This window comes from Muntiacus reevesi, chromosome 11 (assembly GCF_963930625.1).
Source record: "Muntiacus reevesi chromosome 11, mMunRee1.1, whole genome shotgun sequence".
In the NCBI taxonomy this organism is placed as follows: Eukaryota; Metazoa; Chordata; class Mammalia; order Artiodactyla; family Cervidae; genus Muntiacus; species Muntiacus reevesi.
Window position 1 is genome coordinate 41982543 of NC_089259.1, and position 15276 is coordinate 41997818.

Here is a 15276-nt window from a genome sequence, read left to right on the forward strand (position 1 = left end):
AAGGACATCTTTTTTGGGTGTTAGCTCTGAAAGGTCTTGTAGGTCTTCATAGAACTATTTAACTTCAGCTTCTTCAGTATTACTGATTGGGGCATAGACTTGGGTTACCCTGATATGGAATGGCTTGCCTTGGAAAAAAACAGAGATCATTCTATCTTTTTTGAGATAGCATCTAAGTACCGCATTTCAGACTCTTTTGTTGACTATGATGGCTACTCCATTTCTTCTGAGGGATTCCTGTTCACAGTTGTAGATATAATGATCATCTGAATTAAATTCACCCATTCCAGCTCATCTTAGTTCACTGATTCCTAGAATGTCAATGTTCACTCTTGTCGTCTCCTGTTTCACCACTTCCAATTTGCCTTGATTCATGGACCTAACATTCCAGGTTCCTGTGCAATATTGCTCTTTACAGCATCAAACCTTGCTTCTATCACCAGTCCCATTCACAACTGGGTGTTGTTTTTGCTTTGGCTCCATCCCTTCATTCTTTCTGGAGTTATTTCTCCAATGATCTCCAGTAGCATATCGGGCACCTACCAACCTGGGGAGTTCACAGTATGAAAAAATTAAACTTGCCACCTAAACAAATAAACCAAACAATTAATTTTGTCTATTAGGCTGTGATCCTTTATGGATAATGCTGCGAAAAAAGGTCCCTTAATAAAATGACTGAATTAATTTAGCAATAGAAATTTTGTTTATCCAAGAGGCTAGAGATTAAACTGCTGATTAAACACATCAGCAGTTTCATTTTTGTTACAAATTATTTAGTAAGTTGAAATTTAAAGTTTTTTGCTTCTTACTTTATTCTAATCCAGGTGGAATAAGTTTCCTTTGTTAATGAGAGTAAGTAGTTTGGGCTCTTTTTGCGCAAAAGTTTTAACTTCAGAAAATGTTTACAGAGGTAGATTTATCATGGTATTATAAGACACCTTAATAAATATTCAAATTTAGGCATTTTCACTAATTATATAATGAGAGCTAATGAGAGATGATTAATTTTAATTGCACATTGTCTCAGTCAAATCTATGTCACACAAATAAAGCACACTCAATAAGATTTATAAGAATCATCCATATATATTATATTAATCATTCCATTTTTACTATTATAGGATTCTTAAACCCTACACTGAAATGCTGTCACAGAATGTTCACATTGGTTCTTTACCTCACAATCATCTAAGTAAATCATGCACAAAATGTATCTATTAGTTTCTTTTGACACGATCATAAAACATTCAAACTAGAAATGGAGGTAGAAGAATTAAGTTTTTACAAAGCAATAAAGGAACTGACCTTAGACCCATTTATTTATCACAGTTTGAAAAAAGGAAAATAAAGGGCCAGGAGACATAATGCAAACATCCTTTATCTGTGCAATTTTCAAAGCCTGTTTTGGGAACAAGGGCCTTGTTACTTAATGTCTGAAAAATATTTGACTTAAAAACAGGCTTAAGAAAATTACTTCAAGAACCTTCATAATGTATAAGTCATATCACTAATTCTATGTTGCAATAGATGCTTATATTGTCCAGTATTTCAAAATTGAGGATTTAGATATTTAGGAGTCTTTTAGATATTTTCTATTCCTACCTGACCATTTGACCAGGAGAAGAAAACAATAGCACACTAAATCAGTTATGGAAGGTCAAATGTGGCATGACTCCACTTACATGAGGTATCTAAAGCTGTCAGAATTATAGAAACAAAATACAGAATTGTGGCAGCTGGAACTGGGGGTGGGGAGTGGTGGCTGATCAATAGTTAAAAGTTTCATTCATGAAAAATTTAAAAGTTCTAGAGATCTGCTCTACATTATTGGGCTTATAGTTAGCAATATTTTACTGAACACTTAAATATCTATTAAGAGGTTAGTTATAGTGTTATATATTTTTTTCTTTTATATCAGACCAAGAAAGAAGGAAAGTTTTTCCCAAAACATATCCAACAAAACAGTATTAAAGAAATCATATCATTATTAATGAAATAGATTTCTTAATTTAACAAATGCGAGAAAAATAAAGTTTTTAAGAACTTGGGGTCATCATCTTTATGATTCTCATACATTGCAAGCCACTGCATTGCTAGCTGTTGCCACTGGCAGGTTCTACTTCCTTAGATATTAAAATTAAAACTTCCAGTTACGAAAGAACCTTCTGAACTCTGCTTAAGGGCTTTAGGGCTAGACATAGTAAGAATAGGTTGAGAAGAGTCCATGCAGGTTTTAAGACATAATTACTTACTTCCAAAATAATGTGGAATGTGAGGATGTGAAGGACATGTAGATACAAAAAAGGACATGTTTTCCTGTTTTGAATCACTGCTTTTCTTAAAATGATATCTTTAGACATCAGATTAAATTTTGTGGAATTGTGAATCACCTATCAATATAAGTCACCTGAACTATTTGCACATTAGATTGTTACACTTATTTATTGAGAGTAAACAATAACTTGTCATGGTATCAATTATATCATGTAAATTTGAAAACGTGCATGTGGGCTGTATCCAAAACTACTTATTATCAAAAGATTTTGCAAGACCAGTATACTGTTGCTCAGTCACATGCAAATTTCATAGCCTAAATCTAGTTATGCTCAATTATTTAGTCATTCACCAATCAAATAAGTCATGTAACTATATATTTCATAATTTATATTTGATAATATATGACTCAAATCAAATAACACATGAGAATGCAACTAAAACTGAAATGAATACAAAAAGACTGTAAATAAGAAAATATTGGAGATACAGTCAATATTAGAATGCATTGTATGTCTGAATCATTGAAGGTTTTAAAAAGATAGAGGTATTCAGACAGGTTAGATATTTAATTTTTACCCATGTTAAACTACTACCAGGAACTTTCTCTTAGAGGCCTGGGTTTCTTGCTATTCTCTATATTTAGAACTTCCGAGGAAACAAAGTTATTTCCCCTGTTAGGGCTGCTTCCATTGCCATTACTGTCTTCTCAGAACTCTATGTTTCTTTTAGCTATGGAAGAAAAGATCAGAGAAGAATTCCCCAGTAGCCCACCTCCTTCTCAAGCAACAACAATAGAATATAAATAGCAAGCAGAAGGAATTTAACATGATGAGGGGCAAACACTTAATGAGTAAATTTTACTGAGAACAAAGTGAAAGTGAAAGTCGCTCAGTCGTGGCGGACTCTTTGCAACCCCCACGAACTGTATAGTCCATGGAATTCTCCAGGCTGAAATACTAGAGTGGTTTGCGTTTCCCTTCTCCAGGGGATCCTTCCAATACAGGGATCGAACCCAGGTCTCCTGCATTGCAGGCAAATTCTTTAGCAGCTGAGCCACAGGGAAGCCCAAGAATGCTAGATTGGGTAACCTGTGCTTTCTCCAGCGGATTTTCCAACCCTGGAATCCAAAAGGGATCTCCTGCATTGCAGGCATACTCACAACCGCATAGCTAGGACATGGTATATATTGAGTTATAAGTTTCAGTATTTGGGATGGGAGGAGTTAGAGGTAACTCACTGAAGAATTTTAATACTGAGTAGTTGCCAGAGGCTTGCAGAACATTGCAGATGATCCAACTATGAATGATTTTAATAAATATTGTGAAGTGCAAAATGCCAATAAGTTCCCAGAACTCTGAACTGAAAAATAGGGGATAAAAAGGAACATTTGATTGCTAAGTCCCCGGTAGCAAAAAAAAAAAAAAAAAAGAATGCTTTTGAAAGAATTAGATATTTTAAAAGACTACAGATGATGCATCTATCACGTAAAAGTCAAAGACTCTAAAAGAACTTGTTTAGGAAGTAATGAATGTTCTAGTCCCATTGTGGTTATAACTTTTAATTATTTTTTTCAATATTTAAAAGTACAGTAGACATTTTGGAACAATGACCAGAATGAAAACATAAGATAAAAGATTGCTTCTAAATGTGGGAACAGGAGAACACTCCCTAAAGAGAAGTGGGATATATTTTTTTCAGTTTGAATAAACAAAATATAAGAATAAATGCAAGTAATCAAAAACTGCCTATGTCTTAAAGATAAGATTATATTTTAAGGATAGTAAAATATTAAGATGCTACTATTTATTTTTTGAAATATTGATGATCAACAATCATATTGATAATTGTAAAATTTATAAACCTTCAATTACAAGTGATTATTCATTTGAACTCTAGAAAATATCATTCCTTCTAAGCACAAATAGGAACACAATAAATGATGCTTTATTTTAAAAACATTTTTATCATATTTGGAAAAAATATTACAGTCAGGTGATGTGATTGATTTGAAATGGGATTAACCATTCTAAAACCCAGGTTAGTCACATTGTATAAACGAATGATATTTACATGTTTTCTTACCTTTCATGAAAATCAAACTATTTTCCCAAATATTTTCCTTGTACTTTTCATTAATCTGAATTTTTAAATGTTTATGGATGATTTCCATGGAGTTTCTCCTGGAAAAATTGATGGTTTCTCTTTATAAAATAAAAATGTCTATTCTTTAAATCAAACCCTAAATTAAAATTAAGTACTAATATACATTTCTCAAAAAGAACTTTCTTATTGAAGCATTGATTTGAGAAATTAACTGTTTGGTTAAAATAATAATAGAATGGATTTTTTTTTTTTTTTTTGGTACCAAAGCATTGTTCTTTATGCACACTCTAAATACAAAACCAGCACCAGTAGTAACTACAAAGAAAGAATTAAATTGGAGGGTGCTATATGTAGTGAGTGTTATAGTTGCATTTGTATTGATTATATGTAATTTCTAGCGTGCCTCTTAACTTTATAAAAGAATATGACACCTAGATGCTTTTACTTTTCTACATGATATATCATCCACTAGAAGTTCTATGGCAAAGTTATTAAAATTTAAATGTGTATCTTCACTACATTAAAAAATAGCCTGCTTGGTATTTTAGGAATCAATCAATAGCACTGCAATTAGTTTTTATGATCATCCCTTATTCTGTGAAAGCAAATCAACACAATTGAATTGTAAAATTCAAGGTATGTTTCTTGAAGATCTACTGATACTATGATTACTAACTTTTAAGCTTTTAAAATATCTGTATTAATGAAGGTTATCATTATCAGATTTTTTTAAAAATGTGATTTTTGAGTCTCTATAAATTATACCTATATTTTTCTCTTTAATGTTTATTCTCTTGTTGTTTTTTAATTTGAAGTTTATGGGTATTACATAATCTCTCAACTGAAAGATATTCCATTTTTAATCCAAAATTTATCTCTATAGGATCCTCACACTGCCATCATAATATCCATGTACTTACTAGTTTGGTACTAATAAATTTGCTGGAATTTTATGAAAAAAACAAATACACAAGGTTTTTAAAAAAAACTATTTGAAGATTTCTAAGATGTCTATAATTTATTCAGAATGTGGATTCCCACTATGAGGAAATTGATAGTCATTCATTCCCATGTAACATTTTAAAAAGAGTATTTTTAATATCCTTTTCATTTTCCCCAATGTTTTTTTCTCTTAAATAACAAATTTATAGTTTCAGTTCTTTCTGTGAAGTTTTCAGGCTCATTTATATATAAAATCTGATTATATATAGATTGTGATTTCTTTTATTCTACATAAAAGCAAAACACATTGCCCTTTATGAATAACATTTTTATTAAAAATATTCTCATTTGAAAAATGTACATTTTATTGTCTCTATTCATGGTGCTTTGACCAGTACAAATTCCAGAGATATGATGGCACCAAATCAAAAGATGAGAGAACCTCTCAAATCTACGAACCTAACTTCACATATTATAATGGTTCAACATTCAAAATATTTTAATTCTCTTTCAGTTACTGCATGACAACATTTCCATGTATTCCTTTAAAATACAAGCAATTAATGCTAAATACAATGTGCTTCTGAAACAAAAGCTTACTATAAAAGACATCTTTTTTAAAATGTCTATATAAAGATATCAACCTGAAAAGAAATAAATCAACTACACTACCAGCAGTTGAAGAACAATATGCAGTTAATTGGGCCACATGAGGATCAAGCTTCTGATGTTGACCACAGTAGCACATAGACAAACAACAAAGATTGTCTCAGATGCTTGAATTCAGGGCATGCCATTGATAAGCTGTACTTGCTGCCTTCCTCCAGAAAGGTAGTGAAAGTCTGTTATTTCACAGATGCAATAGAAAATGCTGTCGTGTGATAGATATGGATTATTTATTCTTAACAAACTAAAAATAGGAAGTGTCATTACACTGCTGCCACAGATGAACATAGAAATTTGCAACATATGACATGTTAAACAAGATTGTGACTGTGAGATACCGGAAAGAAAATTGTTGAGCTGTGTCTTATTCCCAATTCTGCTACAATCTGGTTATACAATTGGTGGATCTTGATTGTTTCCTAAAATAGCAGTGTTGAATTACAAAATCATTAATATTCCTCTAAAATTTCTAGTATTTTTATCCTCTTCCAAATTATGTATTGATTTCTTATCAACTTCCCCTGTAGAAATGTAATCCCTATATGGCAGCAATCATCAAATATAAATATATTGTGGATAATTATTAAAAATATATGATATTTATATGGAAAACAATAAATAGTAAACAATACATCATAGGTTTTTGGCAATTATAACTAAATATTCAGAGACCTGAATACTGCTTATTTAATCAAGGGGGTAATAATATCTATATAAGAAGACTAGCATTGAATAAATTATTACAAAGTGAAGGTCAGGCCTTTACTGATAGATAATTTTAGAACTTTAGGACAGGAAACTGGTTCCATATTACAAAAAATTAGTATAAATATGTTTTAAGGTTGACAGCAATCATAGCAGCAACATAAGATCATGTATATTAGTTGACTGCAGTGGGGAGTTATGTGGTTAGATATGCTAGTTGTCCCCTTCAGGAATCACAACCTTGTCATGGCAAAGGGGCTTGCAACACTCACTGAAGCTATGAGTCATGACATACAGGGGCATCTAAAGTAAGCAGGCATAGTGAAGAGATCTGGCAAAACATAGTCCACTGGAGGAGGAAAGGGTTATATACTTCAGTATTCTTGCCTCGAGAATCACATGAACAGTATGAAAAAGCAAAAAAGTTATGACACTGGAAGATTCCACACACCCCACCCCCCCCCACCACCAACACAGGTCAGAAAGCGTGCAATGTGCTACCAGGGAAGAGACGAGGGTAATTACTAATAGCTTCAGAAAGAATGAAGTGTCAGGGCCAAAATGGAAATGATGCTCAATTGTGGATGTGTCTGATGGAGAAAGTAAAGTCTGATGCTGTAAGGAACAATATTGCATAAGGAAGGAGAATGTTAGATCTATAAATCAAGGTAAATTGGACTTGGTCAAGCAGAAGATGGCAGTACTAAACACCAACATCTTAGGAATCAGTGAACTAAAATGGATGGGAATGGCAAACAATTCATGACCATTATATCTACTACCATGGGCAAGAATATCTTAGAAGAAATGGAGCAGCCCTCAGAGTCAGCAAAAGAGTTAAAAATGTCATACTAGGGTGTAATCTCAAAACTGACATAATGATCTGTTTGTTTCCAAGGCAAGCCATTCAACATCACAGTTATTTAAGTCTATGCTCCAAACACTGATGCTGAAAAAGCTAAAGTTGACAAATTCTATGAAGATCTACAACACCTTCTAGAATGAACACCAATCATAAGGGATTGGAATGCAAAAGTAAGAAGTCAAGAGATACTCAGAACAACAGTCAAGTTTGGCCTTGGAGGACAAAATGAAGCAAAGCAAAAACTAACAAAGTTTTGTCAAAAGAGCATGCTGGTCATAGCAAACACACAATTCCTGCAACCCCAGAGAAAACTCTACATATGACTAGCACCAGATGATCAATACTGAAATCATACTGATTATTATTATTTTTTTCAACCAGAGATAGAGAAGTTCTATACAGTCAGCAAAAACAAGAGCTGGGGCTGACTGTGACTCAGATCATGAGCTCCTTATTGCAAAATTCAGGTTTAAATTGAAGGAAGTAGGGGAAACCACTAGTCCATTCAGGTATGATCTAAATCAAATCCCTTATGTGGAAATGATACAGTGGAAATGGTAAATACAGTGGAAATGATGAATAGATTAAAGGGATTCAATTTGGTAGGCAGAGTCCCTAAACAAGTATGAGTGGAGGTTTGTAACATTAGACAGGAGGTGTTGACTGAAATCATCCCAAAGTAAAAGAAATGCAAGAAAGCAAAGTGGTTCTCTGAGGAAGCTTCATAAATAGCTGAAGAAAGAAAAGAAGTGAAAAACAAGGGGAAAAGATACAGATATACCCAACTGCATGCGGAGTCCCAGAGAATAGCTAGGAAAGATAATAAAACCTTTTTAAGTGAATAAAGCAAAGAAATAGAGTAAAATAGTAGAATGTTAAAGATTAGAGATTTCTTCACGATAACTTGAGATAGAAGCAGAAAAGATTAATAAGAGGTGGCAAGAAAACACAGAAAAATTATACAAGAAAGGTTTTAATGGCCTGGAGATCCATGATGGTGCAGTCATTTACCTAGGGCCAGACATCCTGGAGTGTGAAGACAAGTGGGCCTCAAGCAACATTACTATGGGCGAAGCTATGGAGGTGATGGAATTCCAGCTAAGATATTTTAAAACATGAAAGATGATGATGTTATAGTGCTGCACTCTATAGGCTACCAAATTTAGAAAACTCAGCAGTGGTCACAGTGCTGGAAAAAGGTCAGGTTTCATTCCAATCCTAAAGAAGATCAAGGTCAAAGGATGTCCAAACTACCATAAAATTTCACTCATTTTACAGGCTAGTGAGGTAATTCTCTAAATCCTTCAAGCTAGGCTTCAACAGTTCATGAACGGCAAACTTTCAGATATACAAGCTGGGTTTATAAATGGCAGAGGAACCAGAAATAATACTGCCAACATTTGTTGAATCACAGAGGAAGCAAAAGAATTCCAGAAAAAAATCTACCTCTGTTTAATAGACTACACTAAAGTCTTTGACTGTGGGGATCACAATAAACTGTCAACAATTCTTAAAGAGATGAGATATCAGGCAACCTTACCTATCTCTCAAGAAACAGGTATGCAGGTCAAGAAGCAGCAATTAGAATTGGACATGGAACAACAAACTGGTTCAAAAATGGGAAAGGATTATGACGAGGCTCTATATTGTTACTCTGATTATTTAACTTAATGCAGAGTACATCATACAAAATGTTGGGTTGGATAAATCACAAGCTTGAATTGCCAGGAGAAATACCAACAGCCTCAGATATACAGATGATATGACTCTAATGGCAGAAAGCGAAGAGGAAGGAAAGAGCCTCCTGATGAAAGTGAAAAAAGAAAGTGAAAAAAAAATTGGCTTAAAACTCAACATTCAAAAAACTAAGATTGTGGCATCCCACGAAGTAATGGATTCCATTACTTTATGGCAAATAGATGGATAAAAAGTGGAAACAATGACAGATTTGATATTCTTGGGCTCCAACATCACTGGGGACAATGACTGCAGCCATGAAATTAAAAGATGCTGCTCTTTGGAAGGAAAGCCAGGAAAAATTTAAACAGCATATTAAAAAGCAAAGACAACACTTTGCCAACAAATGTCCATATAGTCAAAGATATGGTTTTTCCAGTAATCATATATAGAAGGTTGAGTGCTGAAGAATCGCTGGAGAAGACTCTTGAGAGTACCTTGAATGGCAAGGAGACCAAACCATCTCGGACTCAATGGACATGCATCTGAGGAAACTCCAGGTGATAGTGGAGGACAGAAGAGCCTGATGGGCTGCAGTCCATGGAATCACAAAGAGTTGGACTCAATTTAGTGACTGAACAACAAGAAATATTAGTTGTATTAGTTGTGAATCTGTGTGGAAACTCACAGATCAGTAGAGGTGACTGTTTCCATGGGTGACAGAATTTAGAATGACTAAATGAGTAATTGCAGGACAAATCCATGGGGGATTATTCCACACATCCAAGGAATTTTCAAAACAGAATTTTTTTGGAAGAAACCCAGAAGATAAATTGATTTAAAATATCATAGGCATATCTGTCTAATAGCATTTGAAGATGTTAAATAGTACAATATATGCATTGCTTAGGAATCATGAGAGCATTCTTATGACTAGTCAAGTAGCTGAGAAATTTCAATCATGTGGAAAGGTCATACGTGGGTCTTGACTTGGAGTGCCATTGGTGACTTCTCTAACCTAAAAAAAAAAAAAAAAAAAAAGTTTGCCAGGTAGATGAAAGGTGGAATTAACCTCTTTATTGCCTCTTACCTTTATGTAATGCAAACGTATTTTAGGTCAAGATAGAGAATTGAATTGTTATTGAAGTAATGTTATATTTAAACCATAACTCTAAAGAGGTTCTTAAGCATTTGACATGCACTCATGATTTAGAATTAAAAAGTATAGAAGTTTAGATATATCATGATATATTCCCTTATATAACAAGTGTCAATAATTAGAAAAATACCAATTAAATGATTTTTGTCCAGGGTCACACAGCAACCTCATTGGTCAAGGACAAACATTTGAACTCCATTCAGGGATATTATTTCATGATACTAAATCTTAATAATAGCTTTTCTAGACCTACTTGTGAGGATTAATTTTAGAAAATTCATTTATTAAGCACTTGTGGAAAACTTTTTCAAAAAAGGAAAATTAGGAAAAAATATGAAATCATTAAGATATTTTAATTTGTCTAAGGATATAAATTTTAAACAAGAGGAAATTTCTTATGACTCTAAATTTAATAAGAAATTACATTTAAAACTTAAAAAACTGGAAATAGAACTGCCATATGACCCAACCATCCCACTCCTGGGCATACGCACCAAGGAAACCAGATCTGAAAGAGACACGTGCACCCCAATGTTCATCGCAGCACTGTTTATAATAGCCAGGACATGGAAGCAACCTAGATGTCCATTTTCAGACGAATGGATAAGAAAGCTGTGGTACATATACACCATGGAATATTACTCAGCCATTAAAAAGAATTCATTTGAATCAGTTCTAATGAGATGGATGAAACTGGAGTCCATTATACAGAGTAAAGTAAGCCAGAAAGATAAAGATCAGTACAGTATACTAACGCATATATACGGAATTTAGAAAGATAGTAACAATAACCCTATATGCAAAACAGAAAAAGAGACACAGATGTACAGAACAGACTTTTGGACTCTGTGGGAGAAGGTGAGGGTGGGATGTTTCAAGAGAACAGCACCGAAACATGTATATTATCAAGGGTGAAACAGATCACCAGCCCAGGCTGGATGCATGAGACAAGTGCTTGGGGCTGGTGCACTGGGAAGACCCAGAGGGACGGGATGGAGAGGGAGGTGTGAGGGGGGTTCAGGATGGGGAACACATGTAAATCCATGGCTGATTCATGTCAATGTATGGCAAAAAACCACTACAATATTGTAAAGTAATTAGCCTCCAACTAATAAAAATAAATGGAAAAAAAAAAAAAAGCGGTGGTGTCTTAATACAGTTTTATCCAGTAAAATACCTACAATCAAACATCTAAGGATACATTTCTGCTGATAAAGATATGCATATATGTATATCTATAGAATAGAAAAATATTTTTCTCCACTATAAAACCTGTTTCACAATGTAAAAGACACATTATTCATGTAAAAATATTCAAAGTATTTTTTGCATTTTTACACACATATTTCCTGAATCCTTTTGGTGGTTCTCTGAATATACTAGCAGTCCATATACAAGAGCTGTGCATAAGAGCCTGATAGGTAGTTTGCATATTTACATATGAATTGCTATTTAATGACTGCCAGAGCCAGAGTAGCAGAAACTAACTTCTATTATTATTATCTTTTATTCTAGGTCTGATTATAAATATCTGAATACTTTATTGATTTTTCATGTGATTCCAATATTTTTACTGTGCTGTTTATTGAAATTCATTTTTTCAAATCAAGTGACAATAAAATATGTTGTTCACATACTACCACATTCATTATTATTTTAATACAAATTTGCAAAAGATTTAAGACTTTCTAAAGATCTATGGTTCTTTTCCATATCTACACACTGTAAATTCTTTTCATGTCCACTTGCCTAAATTGAAAATACAGTTTTACTTCTGAGTATTTTATTCCACCTAATGACTCTTCCTTATGCAACTATTACAGCAATATGAAAGCTTTGATTAGAATGCATCCAATATTTTGCTGTAAGTTCAAACATATACACACACTACTTTCAATGAGGCAGCCCTTTGCAAGTAAGAAAGAATCTAAGATAAAGTAAAATCAATCTAAAAAGGAGTCATGCTCTGGGCCATATTAGATCATTAGTAAGAATTAAAATATCACCCAAAGGATTATTTCCCTGTATCATCAAGCTCCTAAATTTCAGTGCCATCAAGTACATCATACTAATGACATTTTGCCATGAATATTTCTGGGATGCTTAAAATAGTTTCCATCAGATTGATTTTTAAGTTTCATCAGTGAAGCAAATCATCACTCCAAATTACCAGATGATTGTGTCTACATAAATGAGTATTTTCTGGCTATCTTGAATACATATGAGCTAATACTCACCAGGACAGCTGGTTTGTTTTTCATAGCTGGTATCAATTGTGAATGATCACTGTATCCCTTTTATTGGTCTCTCTGCTTTGCAGTACTGGTTGTGAAATATATTTAATGTAACCCCAAAATATATGATATAACTGGCTAAATGTAAAGATTTAAATATTTGCCTTCTTGACTAATAGAATATTGTAAAGCCAATAAAGTTTTGAATATTTATGTGAATCTTACTTGTAACCAAGTGTAAGTGAAAGTCATTCAGTCATGTCCAACTCTTTACGAGCCATGGACAGTCACCCTCCAGACTTCTCTGTCTGTGGGATTCTCCAGGTAAGAACAGTGGAGTGGGTTGCCATACCTTTCTCCAAGTAATCTTCCCCAACCCAGGATCGAAGTCACATCTCCTGCGTTGTAGGCAGGTAACCAAGTATCTTTTATATAATCAGTCATACTGCTTCAAAGCAAATATTTTGATCAATTATTTCTCTTCTGCATAAAGAATTTAAATGCACATATCTATCTCAGCTGTCAACACATACATTTTTTCTTTTCAGTTTTACCATTGGAATATATGTGTGTGTGTGTATATATACATGTATATAGTTAGTTAGTTCAGTCACTCAGTTGTGTCTGACTCTTTGTGACCCCATGAATTGCAGCACGCCAGGCCTCCCTGTCCATCACGAACTGCTGGAGTTTACTCAAACTCATGTTCATCGAGACGGTGATGCCATCCAGCCATCTCATCCTCTGTTGTCCCCTTCTCCTCCTGTCCCCAATCCCTCCCAGCATCAGGGTCTTTTCTAATGAGTCAACTCTTCGCATGAGGTGGCCAAAGTATTGGAGTTTCAGCTTCAGCATCAGTCCTTCCAAAGAACACCTAGGACTGATCTCCTTTAGGATGGACTGGTTGGATCTCCTTGCAGTCCAAGGGACTTTCAAGAGTCTTCTCCAACGCCACAGTCCAAAAGCATCAATATTTCGGTGCTCAGCTTTCTTTGCAGTCCAACTCTCACATCCATACATGACCCCTGGAAAAACCATAACCTTGAGCAGACGGACCTTTGTTGGCAAAGTAATGTCTCTGCTTTTTAATATGTTATCTAGATTGGTCATAACTTTCCTATATGTAAATGGAGACAGATGAAAAATGGACATTAAGATAAAAGATTAATTTAAATGTAGTTCATCTCATAAAGTAGTATTGTATTTTATTACTCCTAGATTGAGAATACTTTCATTCTACTCAGCTGACTCTTGCCACATCATTTTAACTCTATATACTAATATGCAAAATATTTTCAGCTTTCCTAATCATTTTCATGTAATAGAGTGCCTTTTATCATGAAACATTCAACAGTGAGATGATAATCAAGATATCTGACTTTTCTCATTCCCTAGACACATTCCAATAGACTGGTTCCAAATAGGAAAAGGAGTATGTCAAGGCTGTATATTGTCACCCTGCTTATATGCCTAGTATATCATGAGAAAAGCTGGGCTGGAGAAAGCACAAACTGGAATCAAGAATGCCTGGAGAAATATCAGTAACCTCAGATATGCAGATGACACCATCTCTATGGCAGAAAGTGAAGAACTGAAGAGCCTCTTGATGAAAGTGAAAGAGGAAAGTGAAAAAGTTGGCTTAAAGCTCAACATTCAGAAAACTAAGATCATGGCATCCGGTCCCATCGCTTCATGGCAATAGATGGGGAAACAGTGGCTGACTTTATTTTTCTGGGCTCCAAAATCACTGCAGATGGTGATTGCAGCCGTGAAATTAAAAGACACTTACTCCTTGGAAGGAAAGTTATGACCAACCTAGACAGCATATTAAAAAGCAGAGACATTATTTTGCCAACAAAGGTCCGTCTACTCAAGGATATGGTTTTTCCAGTGGTTATGTATGGATGTACGAGTTGGACTATAAAGAAAGCTGAGCACTGAAGAATTGGTGCTTTTGAACTGTGATGTTGGAAGGAACTCTTGAGAGTCCCTTGGACTACAAGACATCCAACCAGTCCATGTTAAAGAAGATCAGTCCTGAGTGTTCACTGCAAGGACTGATGTTGAAGCTGAAACTCTAATACTTTGGCCACCTGATGTGAAGAGCTGACTCATTGGAAAAGACCCTGATGCGGGAAAGATTGGGGGCAGGGGAGGAAGGGGATGACAGCAGATGAGATGGTTGGATTGCATTGCCAACTCGATGGACATGGGTTTGGGTGGACTCTGTGGGTTGGTGATGGACAGGGAGGCCTGGCGTGCTGCAGTTCATGGGGTCGCAAAGAGTCAGACACCACTGAGCCACTGAACTGAACTGAACTGAAGACCCATTCCATGGGTACCTCATCATTTTGAAAGGCCTCCTAAAAATGGACTCAAAAGCATTTCTGATTCTCTTTCCCTTTACATCACCTCCTCTTGGCACATGCACTTTAGAGAGTCAGGTTGGTAATTATATGTGACTGTCCCAAGAAAGAGATCTCCTTTTCGTCAGTATGTGGTTAGCAATGAGGACAAAATGGATAGAGGCTATAGAGAATTTTAGAGAATGTAGAATTCTGCCCTGAGCATTTCGGAATCACACTCCTTTCTTTAAGACCAACCCCAGTCCCGCCTGATTGCTACAATCTCCAGGTGTCACCAAGGTA